Source organism: Ascochyta rabiei, chromosome 4, assembly GCF_004011695.2.
Source record: "Ascochyta rabiei chromosome 4, complete sequence".
NCBI classification, from domain to species: Eukaryota; Fungi; Ascomycota; class Dothideomycetes; order Pleosporales; family Didymellaceae; genus Ascochyta; species Ascochyta rabiei.
In genome coordinates, this window is record NC_082408.1 from 853,214 (window position 1) to 869,337 (window position 16,124).

The following is a 16,124-nucleotide window of genomic DNA, read 5'->3' on the forward strand; positions in this document are numbered from 1 at the left end:
GTCTAGTTACTAATTAACTAATCTTATTAATGTATGCGGCTTGTAACAATTAAATTATCTATTACTGTCTATTGCGTTAGACTTCTACACTAAGGAACTATTAAAGGTTGTCTCCTCTAGTGCATAGGTATTGCTCCTGTATCTGTTTAATAGCATTGTCTGCCTCTTATTTATGCTTTAGGTAGTACGTAATTATAATATTATCTATATAGAAGAAGTTAATTATTCTATCCTTAATTATACAGTATAGCTCTTATAGTACTTATTTAAATCTAATTCTAGCTAATATTGCTGTAAATTCCTTCTGCTATAGTAGAGGGGAGATGCAGAGTCTGTATAAGGCTTTCTGTACCTTTAGTAAGGTGCCTATCTTCTAGTATCCTCTTAGCATCCTTATGTATATTTTGTAGTTAATAGCTATATAGATAAACGCATTTATAACGTCCTATTATTTTAGTTTAAGATTATATTTTGCAGTAATTGCTATTAGTATTCTAAGTAATTAGCCTGTAAGTGTTACTGTATACGTGTCTTATAACGTAATATTACATTATTAGTCTCCTCTAACTACAAGCCTTACTTTATACTTATTAAGGCAGTAGTATTTATTAAACTTATATGTATAGACCTACATACAGTTAAGTATTTATTATCTAGGCTTCTAAACTAGAGCTACTAGAACTTTAGTCTATAACTCTATTTGTTTATAGCTTTACAGGTATTTGTTTTCTGCTTGTTTAAACATCTTGTAGAGAGGGTGCTTCTCTAGCTTTAAGTATGCTGTAGGTAATAGTAGGAGTTTATTCTAATGCAGCTTAATTCCCTTCGCTATAATCCTCTTTAATTAAGCTTTATTAAAAGGTTTTCCTTTATATTAACTAAGGTGTCCTATCTTACTACCTGCTATAAATACAGCTGCCTACAGCGTTATTACAGACGTTCCTTAGTCTTGTTTAAGTTAGTCTGTTGTCTTATTGTAGCTTATCTATTTAGTTAGGAATGCTGCTAGTAGAGGAGTTAGTAGAGGCGTTAGGTATGCCTCTACAATCTTCCTGTCTTAGTGATATTAGGGTTGTTTAGCACGCAGAGTGTTCTCCTGTATTGTCTTATCCTTATAGAACGTTTTAGTTTTAGATATATAGCTCTATATAGCCAGGAGTTTAACTATACTAATCTAAGTTACAATTTCCTCTAATATATTGTGCATAAGGTTATCTATAATATCCTCTATTTTACTGTTAAATATTGTTTCTTTATTAAACACCACATTATAGGTACTAATTACTTTAGCTATTAATAGGACCTAGATTTGGTATATGTTAGTAGACTGGTATCCTACTAAGTATCTAATCTATACCTTTAGGTCTAGTCTTTATAGCCTTAATTTTCTTTAATAAGTGTTATTAGTTATAGCAAATGCTTTGCATCTATATACTCTTAAGTAAGCCTAGTTTAGTTTTTAAGGTCTAGTAACTATGCTATTTATAGCAGCTGTGTATGTAAAGAATATTTTATACAGTAATCTCTACTTATTTAGATAATTTAGCGTCTAATTATATAGGTATACTGCCGCTCTAGTAATTTCCAGCTAGAGTTCCTATAGTAGATTTGCGTCTAGTTAAATTATACGTACCTTCTCTTTTATTACACCCCCTAAGCGTTTAGCTCCTCTATTTTAAGCTTATGTGTCTAGAGCAGAAGGCTTTAGTCTTATTAAGAGGGACGTGCACTATCTCTTAACCTCTTATTTAACTATAACAATTTTGTTGTCTATCTTAATTACCTTAACTGTAATATTAAACAGTTTCTTTAAGAACTAGACAAAGATCCTAAGTAGACAGATAATAGATCTTACAGGCCTGTTATCCTTAAAGTAGAAGTCCTATACGTACCAAGAGTGTTAGTAGGTAATAAGTATTTAACTCTTTTCCTTATTAAAGCTTCCTGCTTTATATTTATAGAAGTCTAACGTACTCCACAAGCGAGCCGCTCACCCAAGCGAACCGCTCACTTTTGCCAAGACCACACTAACACTACAACTACTTTGCAACATTACAGCACACAATAATAATATATTATACTACATAGTATATTGCACTAATCTACAGTACTCTGCGCATCTTTACTACATGTTCGTGCGTTGTGTCCTGTCTTGCTACATATGCTACAGCGCCTTAAAGACTAAGTGCTCCTATTAACACGCAACCTCTTCTTTGCCTTCTTCCCATCACTACAGGCCTCAAACTCCTTAAGAGTAGTCAGCCGCACTCCCTCTACAAAGGTTAAAGTCCCTTCTTGCTGCAATTGCTTTCTTTTGTGTAATTTACGTTGTGTAGCAGCCTCGTTAGCTATCTAAAGGTTAGCGACCTGGTTACGCACTAAAACTAGTAAATGCGCCATCAGCTCTGCGCCTTTAGTGAGCTAATTAAGAGCGTTAACTATTAAAGTTGGTGAGCTATTCGCGTGTCTCTCAATCCTCTCTCGAATCAGCTTTGATTGAGACCCAAACTCTAGGGTGTTGCTTGGTGTTTTAGACTCCCAGGTACTCTTATCTACAAGGGGTAGTGGTAGGGTACACAACCGCACTTCAAGCTTTAAGATCACAGCTTCTAGGTCAAGTGGGACTAGGCCAGCACCTCTAAATCCTCCCTAGATGTTGCTCTCAGTAATTGAGGCGTTAAAAGCCGCTTTAAAGCACGGCAAGAACTCAAGTTTGGTGATACGCGTGATCTTGCTGCGCATCAGCTGCTCAGCTTGGCGGCTATAGGCTTTCTTCATTGGGGCAAAACAGCCTACGTTAAGTGGCTGCAGCAGGTGCAACGAGTGTGGAGGCATACACAGAGTGACGATCTTGTGCTCCTTACAGTACTGGTGGAATTCGACTGAGTTGTGGCTCTTGTGGCCGTCCAGAATAAGCAGCTAATAGCTGCTAATAGTGCGCGCCTTTGTGTGCTTATTAAAGTGCTTTAACTACTTAACTCTAAGCTTGTTGTTAGTCTAGCTGTTGTTAGAGACACTAATGACCCAGTTGTTAGGTATACTGGGCTCCTTGTACCAGGCTGAGAGGTGGTGCTTGCTAGAGAGGATAATGAAGGGTGGGATAGACCAGCCCTTCGCGCAGATGCCTTGGATAATGCTGGTCCACTCTCAGTCGCCCTGCTGCACTGCCTTTAGTCTCCCTTAACGCTTAGAGCCTGTGACAACAGCTCCTGTAGATATAACACCTATTATAAAGCCAGACTCGTTAAAGTTGTAGGTGTCTTTATCTAGGATACTATACTTGGCTTTGGTATTCTCTACTAACTAGAACCAGTCTCTAATCACCTTAGGATCCTTACACAGGGCTCTATTGTAGTCGTACTTGCGATTAAACTTGATTTTGAGCTCTAGCCGACGTTTAACAAAGTTGGCAGCCCAGTTCTTGCTAACACGGGTCTGGTGGCGCTCTGCAAGCAGAGAATTGGCCATATCCTCTACATCAGCAAGCCAGGGCGAGTATCCTCGCTCGTCTAGCTTCAATACATGCTGGACAATCACCTCCTCTTCAGTGCTTGTTAGCTTCATTAATTTAGGCTTGCAATCGCGTCGTGAAGAGGCTCCAGCAAGTCAATTACTAAGTGTTCTTTAAGGCACGTTGTAGATTGCTGCAGCGCGTTGCTAAGAGAGTGTTGCGTCTTATTAAATAGCCTGTAGGGCAAGCTGTATATCTGCTTCATTTAAGGGCTTTTTTACGTTGTTGCGTTGCGGCATTGTAGGTAGTATGAAGTTTGGTGTGGTCTTGGCAAAAGTGAGCGGTTCGCTTAGGTGAGCGGCTTGCTTGTGGAGTACGTTATAGCTATTTATTTACCTAGGCCTTTGTTATTTAATTATAGGGTTCTTTGTATTTAATGCTTTAATTTTAATTGTCTATATGTGTCACATTACACTATTGTAATACCTTTAATCTTTACCCCCTTAGATTAATACACAAGGTGCTTAATTACAGATAGTCCTAGATATCTAAGCCTCTTATACTACATTATAGCTGTTACTCTCTATAGTAATCTTCTATTGCAATTTATACGCATATAGAGTGCTACTATAGCTATGTTTAGTTGTTTAATAACCTACTGTCTAAAGCTCTCTGTTAGGATAGCTATGATATTGCTGTTTCTTTAATATAGCGTTATTAGATCTTCTTAGTTATCCTACCATATTCCTTGTCTTTAGAGTAAGCTAAATAATACCAGGTTATAGAGGAAATCTAGGCACTATACAACATTGTCTAAGCGTAGTACTTATTTACCTTAAGATCCCTCTGCTAATATATTAACAGTACTATATCCTTATATCTAGACCTTAGAGTTCCTAGTCTAGATATAATCTCCTATTGCTAGCTAGCGTACGTCTCTAAGTCTTAAGAGGTTATTGTAGATATGCGTAGTTAAGCCAGAATCTAGAAGAAATACCTTCTTTAATAGATATCCTCAATTGCTTACGCTACATACTGCTTTTATACTACCTTTATTAACCTAAGTAATTTTTCAGCTATCTAGTTACTTAATAATCTTATCTAGTGTTTAAGACGTCTTAATGTGTAGAGTAATTAATTAAGACGCTGTTATTATTTGCAGTTACTTAGTCCCTTAAGACACTGCCTGGATTCTCTTTTGTAAGTTACTGTTATGTTTAAGCTTATACTGTACTAGTTTTATAACACCTCTATTTAGCTTAAACTACTTAGGTGCCTTAGCTATATTTACGAAGTAGCAGTTAGATATATTGTAACACTGTTTACAGGTAGAACATATGTCTTTAGCTCTTGCTGTATTCCTCTCTAGGAACTACTTAGTTCTAGCACTTTAGCTATCTATCTTTCTTTTGCTTTGCCTAGGGTTTCCCTAGCCTTAATAATTGTTGTTAGATAGCGTTCTTAGTTCTCTACTAAAGGCGTCCCTTTGTAGGTTTAAGTTGGATTTACTGCTTACCGCGTATAATGCCTCTCCTACTACAAAGGCACTCTTAGGCTTCCCTCTTAGTAGATATTAAAGGCTTATATAATTATAGAAGAGTTTTATTATCCTTTTCCTATTTATAGCTTTCTTATTGTATCCTGGCCCTTAGAATACTGCAGTCTAGGTTAATGCTATCTTAGATACAGAGCCTAGAAAATTATTAACAACAGCTTATGTTTATATAACCTTAGCTACCTTAAGGGTCTTAGCTTAAGTTGCTGCCTAATTGTATTTACTTAGCTATGTCTTCTAATTTGCAGTTATTTATATTAGTCTAAGTGCAGTGTAGTATCTTTCTTATACTTACGCCTGTTCTTTATCTACGTCTACTCTAACAGTGTCTTAGAGGGCAGTTATCTATTCGCGCAGCGTTCTGTTTTCTGCACAGCAGCTTAGCTGCAGATATAGTGTTACTGTTATAAGAATGTGCTTAACTGTTCTTAATATTTTGTTTTTCTTATTTTAATAGTCTTTCTTAAGTATCTTATATAACTTAAGGTAAAGCTTATAGTCTTTGCAATCTTCTTTATATACCTCTTGTCCTTTTTCTAAGAGGTCTAATACCTGTATTAGGATTGTAGGTGTTTGCAGCGTAGTTATTAACGTGTCTATTACTTTGTGTGTTATTCTATGCGTTCTGCTTTAACCTACTTAGATAGTCTATAATAACGTAGTTAAGGTGTTGCTTATACTTATTACTAGTTTATATTACGTAATTTCTAGAGGTAGTAGCGCCTCTGGTTATATGCGTTAGAGTTGCACCTCTTTAGGGTCTGCTAGCAGCTATATATCTTGCAACTAGCACTTAATCTTAAGTTAGCAGTACTAGGAGACCTAGTTGCTTAAGTTAGTAAGAATAACCGTCGCGTCCCTCTAGCTTTAGCTAGTTGCTATTTTGCTTGTTGTTGGCGCTTATTATAGCAGCAGTAAGACTCTTAATTGTTAGATTAGATAGTAATAGTAATAAGTTAATAATAATGTATTAATGTTCTGTTCTTGTTCTATGTAAGGGTGATTTTTGTCTTATCTAGGTTCTAGTAGGGGCCTCTATACAGTTTCTTAGCAGGTATATCGCCTAACCTATTTCTCTAATACCTTTCATTTAACAAGAGGATAGTAGGTGTATTAAGGTACGTAGTATGTAGTAACAAGACTAATTACTAGAGTATTAGTAATAACCTCTAACACCTTTATATAGTCTAGGCTAGCTAGCCCTATAGTAGCTTGCTAAGACTAGCAGAGGTACCTCTAGGCCTAGCGCCTAACAATGCCTCCCTTCTCTAGATTGTTTAGCTTAAATAATAGTATAATTAGCAATACTGTATTATTTTAGCCTAGCTTTAGACGTGTTTACTCTGTCTGTCCTGTTATAGCTAATTCTAACTAGGTTTAGGCATTTTAGACGCCTTATAAGGCTAGATAGGGCTTAATACTAATTCTGCCTTTACCTAGTAAAAGTTAAACAGAAATCCTCTCTTACCTCTTACTTTACCTCTAGGGTCTAGGCAGCCGCCTGCGCAGGCTAAAGCTCTAACTAGGTAGCTAGCAGCATATAAGCTATCTATACCCCTAGTTTTATTAGTTACTGCTATATTCTACTTTATTTTAGTAAGTACTAACCTATTCTGTCTAGCACTTTAGGAAGGATAGCTAAGGGATTTTCTAGGTCTTTCTAGCACGTTCTAACACGTTTTAGCAGATAGTACCGCATAAGCTACCTTAGTAACCTTTTTAGACTATTCCTAACTGCTACCACCTACTACTAACTGTTACTCACTGTTACTAACTACTGTTTACTATAGCCATTATGTCTATACCTGCTTACTGTAAGATTAACATTACTAAGAACAGTAGGACTGCTAATCAGTGCTGTATGCTCTGTCTCTACTACATTACTAATAGTAATGTCTATAGGGACTATTATTTCTCTGCTAACCTAGCTTTATAGGGTAGCCTGCGCTATAGGGAAGCCTAGGCCTACTGCTGTAGAAAGTGTTATAATAGCAATAAGAATTGCCTATTAGTACGTGTTTTGTCTCCTTTTAGCTTGTTTTAGCATCTTTTAATACGTTTAGGGCCCTAATAAGTACGCTAACAGCTATTTAAAGCTTTCTAGCAACATAGCGCGCCTTTACTCTAGTTGCTGCCTAGTTACTGCTGCTTATGCTGCTATTGTTAATGCTGCTAGAGTTAAAACTACCCCTGCAACACCTGCTACTACGACACCTATGTCTATTAACAAGAAGACTGTAATAGGTAAGTCTATTACTAACTAGGCTAGCTTGTTGCTAGGTATAATTTAAGAGTACGTTCTAACATATTCTAGCTTATTATAGCATAATCTAACCTTTATAGGAACTATTTACTGCAGGAAGAGCTACTTACACTCTATAATAGTAACACTTACGTATATAAGTTAACCTTGTCTAGCATCTACATTAAGAAGTAAGATTAATCTAAGGCTAGCGCTGTTAAGGCTAAGATAAAGTAAAAGAAGATGTTAGAGGAGAGCAGTAGTAAGTCTAATCTAGATACGCCTATTACCCCCTATAAGAAGGTATTATAGCATATTTTAACCTATTTTAACAATGTCTAACTTCTTTTGGTTAAAGTACTAGATTGCAGGCACTAGAAAGACACTTAGTTAACTCTAAGAGGAGTAGGAGGAGTAAGAGGCTGCTGAGCAGGCTGCCGCTAATGCTGCTGCTGCTGCTGCTGCTGCTGCTAAGAAGCCTTATAGTAGTTGTAAGGCTGCTACTTATACCTATAGTAGAGGTTATAGTTAATAGATGTTCCCTATAATAGAAGGTTTAGATTAATAATACCTAAGTTTGTAGTTAGTAGACAGTTTTAGGCTAATATAGCAATTAGGTGCATTACACTCTTAGATAGTCTAAATAATACTAGAAAGGTGTTCTTCTATACTAATTCTTCTATATTTGCTTATAATTATAACTGTATAACGTAGTATATAACTTTCTTTATCTTCTTATATTAGAAATAGCTATAATAGGCTAAAAGATGTCTGCTTTAGCTAGTCTGTATTTCTTAGGGTAAGGTAGGGTTTTATTTTCCCTTAGCGTAAACTATTAAATACTTATTAATTAAAAAACCCCTATAGGGAAAAATTATAATTAAGTAAAGGTATTTAGCCTTTTTAGTCCCCCTCTTTTTTAGACTTTAACCTTAACGTCTTATTACGCAGTCTAAGCAGTTACTTTATAGTTTTCTAGTATCATTTTAGCACTTCTTTAGAAAGATTTATACTAATTTCTTAGGAGTTTTCTAATTTAGAGAATCTGTCCTACTTAATAAGGTATTCCTACTGTCTATTTTCTAGTTACCTTTTGTTAAGGACTTTTTCTATATCCTACACCTTCTCTTCCCCTTTAACTATAGGTTCTTATATTTATTCCTATATAATTAGGAGTTAACTTCTTAGTATATATAGGTCTAGTAGTAACGCATAGAATACTAGATAGATCCCTTTTGTTCCTAGCAGGTCTACTCTGTATACACTAGGGCTAATCTAGGCTATAATAGTCCTAGGTCCTAGGTATTTCTAGTCTAGCTTCTTTTTTAGGCGTACTGTCCTAATGTTCTTACTAGAAACTAGTACTTTATCGCCTACTTTAAAGGGTGCTAGTAGTTGTTTCTTATCTAAGTGTTTCTTTTAATACCTATTTAACTTTTCTATATTTACTTTGCAAGTAGCCTATAAGGTAATAACTCTAGCAGCTAATTCCTTTGTAAGGGGAGATTCTCTGCCTTTTAATACTAAAGTAGGCTAATCTGTGCTCCTTAGGTCTATACTATAACAGGCTTAGAAAGGTGTTATATTTATAGATATGTAAATACTATTATTATATACAAATTCTGTAATTAAAATGTATAGGGCCTAATAGTCTTATTCTAGAGTATAATAGTAATATAAGTACTGTTTAAGCGTCTAATTCTACCTTTCTGTTTAGCTATCTGTCTAGGGATAATAGGCCAATATTAAGACTTGTCTTAAGTTTAAATAGTAGTTAAAAGTTTCCTACGTCTTTAAGTTTATTAGCAGCCCCTAATCTAAGATAATTTGTGCTGGCGCGCTGTATAAGCAGATAATTCTCTAATCTAGGTATGCGCTAGATCTTTTCTATCCTAATTAGCCCTAGCTAGTATATAATATGACATTTTAGTTAATTTGTACACTACTACTAGTATTAAGTTATACACTAACCTAGCCACCTTGCTAGGGGGTAGTTCTATAATAAAATCTATTATTACGTCCTCCTATAGTTAGCTTAGCACTAGTAAAGGTTATAATAACCTGTACAGTTTGTGTTAGGTAGTAGTTAATCTCCTATATACTAAGTAGTTGTGGTAGTAGTTAGATACATCCTTATTAATGCCCTTCTAGGTGTATCTGCGCTAAATCTTCTCTAAGGTCCTTTATGCTCTAAAGTATCCTAATATTAGGTTATTATAACGCTCTTTAATAACTTACACTTTATCTTTTAGCATTATAAGTAAGATACGCCTTTCCTTAGCTGTGTTATCTTTTTCTAGGTTATTTTATCCTATTTTAACGTTGCTTAACTCTTTTTTAGTGCTAGAGAGTTTGTCTGTGTTATCTAAGTCTGTTATTAGCTCTGTCTAACTGTTCTCTCTTAATTCTTCTCTTACAAGATCTCTTATGTCCTTTCTTCCTTTTACAGACAAATAAAGGGTTATAGCTGCTACTAGGGGAGTATTAGGGTTCCTTCTAGTTAGGATCTCCTAAAGTAGTTGTATAAAAGCCTTATTATACTTTTATAAGAGGTCTTATGCCTCTCTTATGTAATTAGGACGCTATAAGGGTCTATCTGCAGGGTTTGTAGACCCTAGGCAATAGGTAATTACAAAGTTAAACTTAGATAGCACTAAGTATACCCTTACTTACTAATAGCTAAAAACCTTTATCTCTATAAACTATTTTAGGTTTTAGTAATCTGTTAAGATCTTAAAGAAGGTACTGTCTAAGTATCTTTGCTAATACTGTAGGCTCTAGACAATTATAAGAAGTTCCTAGTTATAAGTATTATAGTTATACTCTACTTAGATTAACTTCTTTAAATAGAAGTCCACAGGCCTCTATTAGGCCAGCTTCCCCTCTCTAGGGACTAGTTAACTAAGGATTCCTAAGATAGCGCCTCTAGAGGCATCTACTTCTATCCTAGTCTGTCTCCTAAGTACAAAATAAACTAAGATAGGTACGTTAATAAATAAATCCTTTATATTCTAGAAAGCTTATAGGGATTCTTTGCTTAGCTTAAGAGGCTAACTTTCCTCCTTCCTTATTGCTTAACTAGATTTAGCCAAATTTAGCCCTTTCTAGGTTAATTAGGTTAATAGTAAGGCTAATTTAGAAAACCCTGTAATAAATTTCTAATAGTAGTTTATAAAGCCTATAAATACTTAGATATTACAAACTATGCACAGAATTAGCTATTCTTAGATTGTTTTAACCCTATCTAGGTTAATGCTTACCCCTTTAAGTAAGACTATGTACCTAAGGTACTCTGTATATTAACAGTGCTATTTACACTTATCTAAGCGCATATAGAGGTTTGCTTTGCAAAGCCTCTCTAAGACCTCCTTAACGTGTCTAACGTAGTCTTCCTCTATCTTAGAGTATACTAATATGTTGTCTAGATATATAATATAAGTTACGTTAACTAATCCTATTAGTGCCTTATTTATATAGGCCTGAAATTAGGCAGGAGTATTTGTAAGTCTAAACAGCATTACTATTTACTTAAAATGTCTATACCAAGTTTAAAACGCAGTCTTCTACTTATCCCCTTTCTTAATTTAGATATAGTAATATGCCTTATATACATCTAGTTTAGTATAGAACTTAGCTTACACTAGTTATTCTAGTAACTCTATAATTAGTAGCAATAGATAGCAGTTTTTAACTATTATCTTGTTTAGACTTCTATAGTCTACACACAGTTATAGGTTACTATCTTTCTTCTTTAAAAAGAGAATAGGCGCCTCTGCTAGTGACCTTAAGTGTTGTATCTAGCTACGTTGTAGATATTCTGCTAGATACTTCCTAAGTATCTCTAATTCTATTACGGATAGTCTGTATAACAGTTAGTAGGGGGAAGTAGCTCCTTCTATAATATTAATTGCTAGGTTGTGCTCTCTATACTCTAGTAGGACCTAAGTATTATCCTCTAATCCTAAGTACGTATATTTGTAATACACTTCTAGAATTAGGCCCTTTTTAGCAGATATTAGGTTATGTGTACCTACTAAGTTCACTATACACATATAAATGTCTACTAAGAGACTTCTTATAGTGCGTTTAAACTCTTTAGTATCTTCTAATACTATTTTCTCTAGTTTAGGAGAGTTCCTATACTTCTTCCCTTAGAAGAGCATACGCTAGCTTAAATAGCTTAGCTTAGGGTTTGTCTAGTAAATCTAGAGTAATTTAAGGTATATCTTATACCTTTGTAGGTCTATAACTACAAAAGGTATCTATTAGACCTCCTGTCTTCTATAGGAGTTAATAATAGATACTTCTGCTATAGTTACTCTGTAGATAGGCAATTCTGCTCTGCCTACACCTTTAGCTACTATTTTATTTATTAGTATAACCTCTAGATCCTGCTCCTTTACTAGGAGAACTAAAATTAAGTTTAGTTGTAACCCTCTATCTATTAAGGCTTCTATATTCTCTGTGTTACCTATAGATGCTTTAACTATAAGTAGGCATATATATTCTAGATACACTACCTTATAAAGAGAGATATTCTTCTTCTTCTTCTTAGATAATTTAATATAGGCTACAAGAAAGGAGATTAGCTGTTAGGTCCCTTGTCTTTTCCTAACTTATCTAGAGCAGGGTCTTTCTAGTTTAACTTTAGCTTTAGGCAGTTAGGGCAGTAGTAACTAGTTTCTCTGCACTTAAGGTATGCGTTTTAGGTCTTGTGTAGCCTATCTTAGCCCTTTTTACCCTTTACTAGCTCCTTACAGAACTTCTTAAACTTAAATAACTTTTTTAGGGTTTTTATGTTCCCCTCTAACCTAGAGTTACTAAATTAGCGCTTCTGTAGTCCTTTGTTAGTTATCTTACCCTTAGCTAGAGTCTTCTTAGGTAGCTGTTAGCTATGCTAACCTAGTCTCTAGTTAATAATATTAGCTTGTTCCTCTACCTTTAGGATTGTGTTCCTTTAATTATAGGGGATAAGAAATAAGTCCTTTTATATACTAGGGAGCAGTATAGTAATATATTCTAGGACTTAAACCTCTAGCATATGGAAGTTACCTAGTTTCTTCTATAGTAGACGTATAAAGTCAAGCAGATCTGTAGGAGACTAAGATTTCTACTACTTATATTACTTTAAGGATTTATACACTGCTTACTTGTGTTTAGCTAGTATTTCTAGAGTATCTAGTATAATTCTTTTTAGCTCTTACTATGTTAGTTCCTAGGTTAGCTGATTATAGTAGTTAGTTATGCAGTAGGCCTACTATAACATCTTTAGGTTCTCTAAGAGGTACCTTATACTAAAGTTAATCTTTTATTCCTCTATAAGGAAATTAACTAGAGATTAAAGGAAGTATCCCTTATAATCTCTCTTCTAACAGTTAAATTTAGCGCAGTTGCGCTTTGTGTACTTCTATAGGGGTTTAGGTTATAAAAGGTTTATAGATAGAAAAGATTATAGTTTCTCTACTTCTTCTAGTACTTTTTAGAAGGATAGGATTGTTACTAGATCTCCTTTGTTGTATTTGCGTCTAAGTTTGTAAAAAAAGGAAAGTTCCTTATAGTCTTTTATCTCTTACAACTATTTGCGTAAGTTTTCTAACTCCTATTATTAATTACCTACTTCTAGGCTATTCTAGCCTTCTCTAGCTAAAGCTGCCCTATAGATGCAAATTCTAGAGTAAGGTGTACTGCCTAGAGGACCTACAGATCCTCTTAAGGCACTATAGACACTTAGTGTCTGTTAAGGTATCTCCTTATCTACAGAGGGAGGTGTTACCTTACGCTCTACTAGCTCTCCTACAGGTAGGTTGTCTTAGTCCCTCTCTAAAGATAGTAAGCCTAGATAATTTAGTTTAAGACTTATAGTAGCTTAGGTCTATCTTTAATTATAATATAAAAGTAATTAGAATATAAAGAGTATATAAAGTAATTATAAGAGAAGATAGAGTTAAAGAGGATAGTAGGTGTATTAAGGTACGTAGTATGTAGTAATAAGACTAATTACTAGAGTATTAGTAATAACCTCTAACACCTTTATATAGTCTAGGCTGGCTAGCCCTATAGTAGCTTGCTAAGACTAGCAGAAGTACCTCTAGGCCTAGCGCCTAATAATTATAAGGTTTATAATTATTTTTATAATTATTAAATATAATAGTAAACTTATATTTTATTAACTCTATAGTACTATAATTATACTTTAGAGTTTTAAATATCTCTAGCTTAAATTATAGATTTAGAAGTGTTATTATATATAAGTGCTTTAGTCTAGAATCTATAACTCTAGTATTCTTTATAGGATAATACTCTAGTAATTTACTAATAGCTTCTTTTAAAGCTACTTCTATATAAATGTTAAAGTTAGGATTTATATTAGTATTTGTATTACTTAGTTTCTCTAGTTTATTAAGTAGTCTAGTAATATAAGGTATAATTAAAAAGCTGGTAAAATAATAAGGAGCTTAGATTTTAATAGTAGGTTTTCTAAATATTTCTAGAATATCTCTTACGTATATTATATAATCCTACTCTAGAAAAGTAATAATAAATTTCTTAAGATTTAAATTCTTTTGTTTATTAGTAGGGAGTTCTCTAGCCTTAGAAAGTAATATATCTATTTCTTCTTTAAAATATAAAAATCTATCTAGCATATTATACGTAGAAAGCCACCTAGTACTATTATCTTTAATAAGTCTTTCTACGCCTATATTATTATATTGTAAATTTTTATTTCTCTTTACTAGTTTTTTAAATGTATTTTTTAGAAAGTGATTATATTTTATAGAAGTAATAATACTCCTCATAGTTATAGGTACGTCTTTATAACTATTATATTTTGTTCTATAATCTATATTATTAAAATATATTTCTAGTTTATCTCTATATCCTTTAGTATTATTAGGTATAAAAGATAAATAGGTTAAAAAACTATTACTTATAAGATTTAGAATATGTGCTATACACCTATTATCTATAATATTAATATTAAATTTACTTTTATAGCTTTTCTAAAGTGCTAAAACTAAGGAATTAACAGGACTAGCGTTGTCTCTAGTAATAGCTAGTAGTTTATCTCTTATATTATATTCCTTTAGTATACCATTAACTATATTATATAGTATTAGGCCTATATAACTAGGGTAATCTTCTAGAGTTTTAAATCCTATAAGGTAAGACTCTAATTCTAAGTTATTATTATAATAATGTATAGTAATAGCTAGAAAATCTACATTATTACTAGAATTCTATTTATCTAAAGTTATAGAAAATAGACTAGTATTATTTTGTAGATTTTCTTTAATTATATTAAGCTTATTTAAGTATAATAAATCTAAGTTATCTTTAATTGTACGCCTACTAATACTAGGCAAATCTTCTTTTATATAATTTAATAGCTGTTTAAAGCTTTTACTTTCTACTATACTAAATAGAAGATTATTAGTTACTATAAATTTAAGTAAATATTTCCTATAACGTACCCCACGGGCAAGTCAGACAACAGGCGAGTCGGACACTTTTGCCAAGCCCCCACCAAACACCTCCTCCTACACCAATGTCTTCTTAACAACACTATTTAAACGCGTTAAAGGAAGCGCAGATACAGCTTGCGCTCCAGGCTCTTAAATAAGACGCGACTCTATCTCTGCGACGCGCTGCTGCTATCTACAAGGTCCCTCAAAGCACACTAAGCAACCAGCGCACTAGACAACCTTCACGCGCTGATTCTATAGCCAACTTACAGAAGCTAGACAACAATAAGAAGGAGGTAATTATTAAACATGTTCTTAAGCTAGATGCGTAAGGATTTTCCCCTTAGCTCTTAGATATAGCTACTATAGCTAAATCTTTGCGCGCTAAGCGTAATCTAGGCCCTATTAGCGTAAACTGGCCTAGTACGTTTATTAAGCAACACCTAGAACTTAAAGTTAAGTTTAATTACAAGTACAACTACAAGAGATCTCTCTGTAAGGATCCTAAGGTTCTACAGGGCTAGTTTAGCCTAGTAGCTAACACTAAAGCTAAGTATAGCATCTAGGATAAAGACATGTACAACTTTAACAAGACAGGCTTTATAATAGGCTAGATCTCCCTAGAAGCAGTTGTTACAGCTTTAGAACGACGAGGTTGGCTAAAAGCTATCTAGCTAGGCAACTAGGAGTAGGCTATAGCTATAGTAAGCATTAATGCTAAAGGATAGGCTATTCCAGCCTTCCTTATCTTTAAGGCCTACTACCACCTCTCTACCTGGTACAAGGAGGAAGAACTGCCTTAAGACTAGGTTATTAAAGTCTCTAATAATAGCTAGACTACTAACAAGCTTAGTATAGACTAGATAAACCACTTTAACAGGCATATAAAGGAGCGTACTGTTAGCACCTACTATTTACTTATTATTAATAGTTATAAGAGCTATAACTCTCTTAAATTCTAGCAATACTGTAAGGATAACAAGATTATTACTCTCTATTTGCCTTCTTACTTATTACACCTTATACAGCCCCTTAATGTAGGTTGTTTTACTGCTTTAAAGAAGGCGTATAGGCGCTAAGCTTAAGTACTTATATAGAACTAGATTAACTATATTATAAAGACAGAGTTTCTGCTATGCTTTATACGCGCCTATAATGCTGCAATTACTTCTAAGAATATCTAGGGAGGGTTCTAAGGTGCTAGATTAGTCCTATTTAACCTAGACTAGGTTATAATGGCCCTTAATATAAAGTTGCGCACTCTATCACTACTACTACCTGTTAACAACAAGCTCTAGCAGTTACAAACCCTAAGCAACAGCCTTAAACTTAGGTTGCAATTAACGCTTGTAAAGACAAGGATTTAGAAGCATATAGATAGTTCGCCTACCTCTATAGTTAAGGCGTTTAAGA

General features: G+C 34.0%; 31 annotated features.

Moving 5' to 3' along the window:
• Nucleotides 1–1,968: part of a mobile genetic element that runs on past the window's edge.
• Nucleotides 1–6,102: part of a mobile genetic element that runs on past the window's edge.
• Nucleotides 1,966–3,832: a mobile genetic element.
• Nucleotides 2,654–2,919: a mobile genetic element.
• Nucleotides 2,759–2,919: a mobile genetic element.
• Nucleotides 2,762–2,919: a mobile genetic element.
• Nucleotides 2,765–2,916: a mobile genetic element.
• Nucleotides 2,774–2,907: a mobile genetic element.
• Nucleotides 2,774–2,919: a mobile genetic element.
• Nucleotides 2,801–2,916: a mobile genetic element.
• Nucleotides 3,005–3,147: a mobile genetic element.
• Nucleotides 3,833–5,286: a mobile genetic element.
• Nucleotides 5,287–6,102: a mobile genetic element.
• Nucleotides 5,871–5,911: a tandem repeat.
• Nucleotides 5,931–5,981: a tandem repeat.
• Nucleotides 5,935–6,102: a long terminal repeat.
• Nucleotides 6,102–7,692: a mobile genetic element.
• Nucleotides 6,103–6,107: a direct repeat.
• Nucleotides 6,737–6,793: a tandem repeat.
• Nucleotides 7,693–7,720: a tandem repeat.
• Nucleotides 7,721–13,358: a mobile genetic element.
• Nucleotides 10,564–10,733: a mobile genetic element.
• Nucleotides 11,785–11,801: a tandem repeat.
• Nucleotides 13,154–13,445: a mobile genetic element.
• Nucleotides 13,356–14,714: a mobile genetic element.
• Nucleotides 14,207–14,241: a tandem repeat.
• Nucleotides 14,278–14,483: a mobile genetic element.
• Nucleotides 14,700–14,712: a dispersed repeat.
• Nucleotides 14,713–16,124: part of a mobile genetic element that runs on past the window's edge.
• Nucleotides 15,675–15,787: a mobile genetic element.
• Nucleotides 15,678–15,781: a mobile genetic element.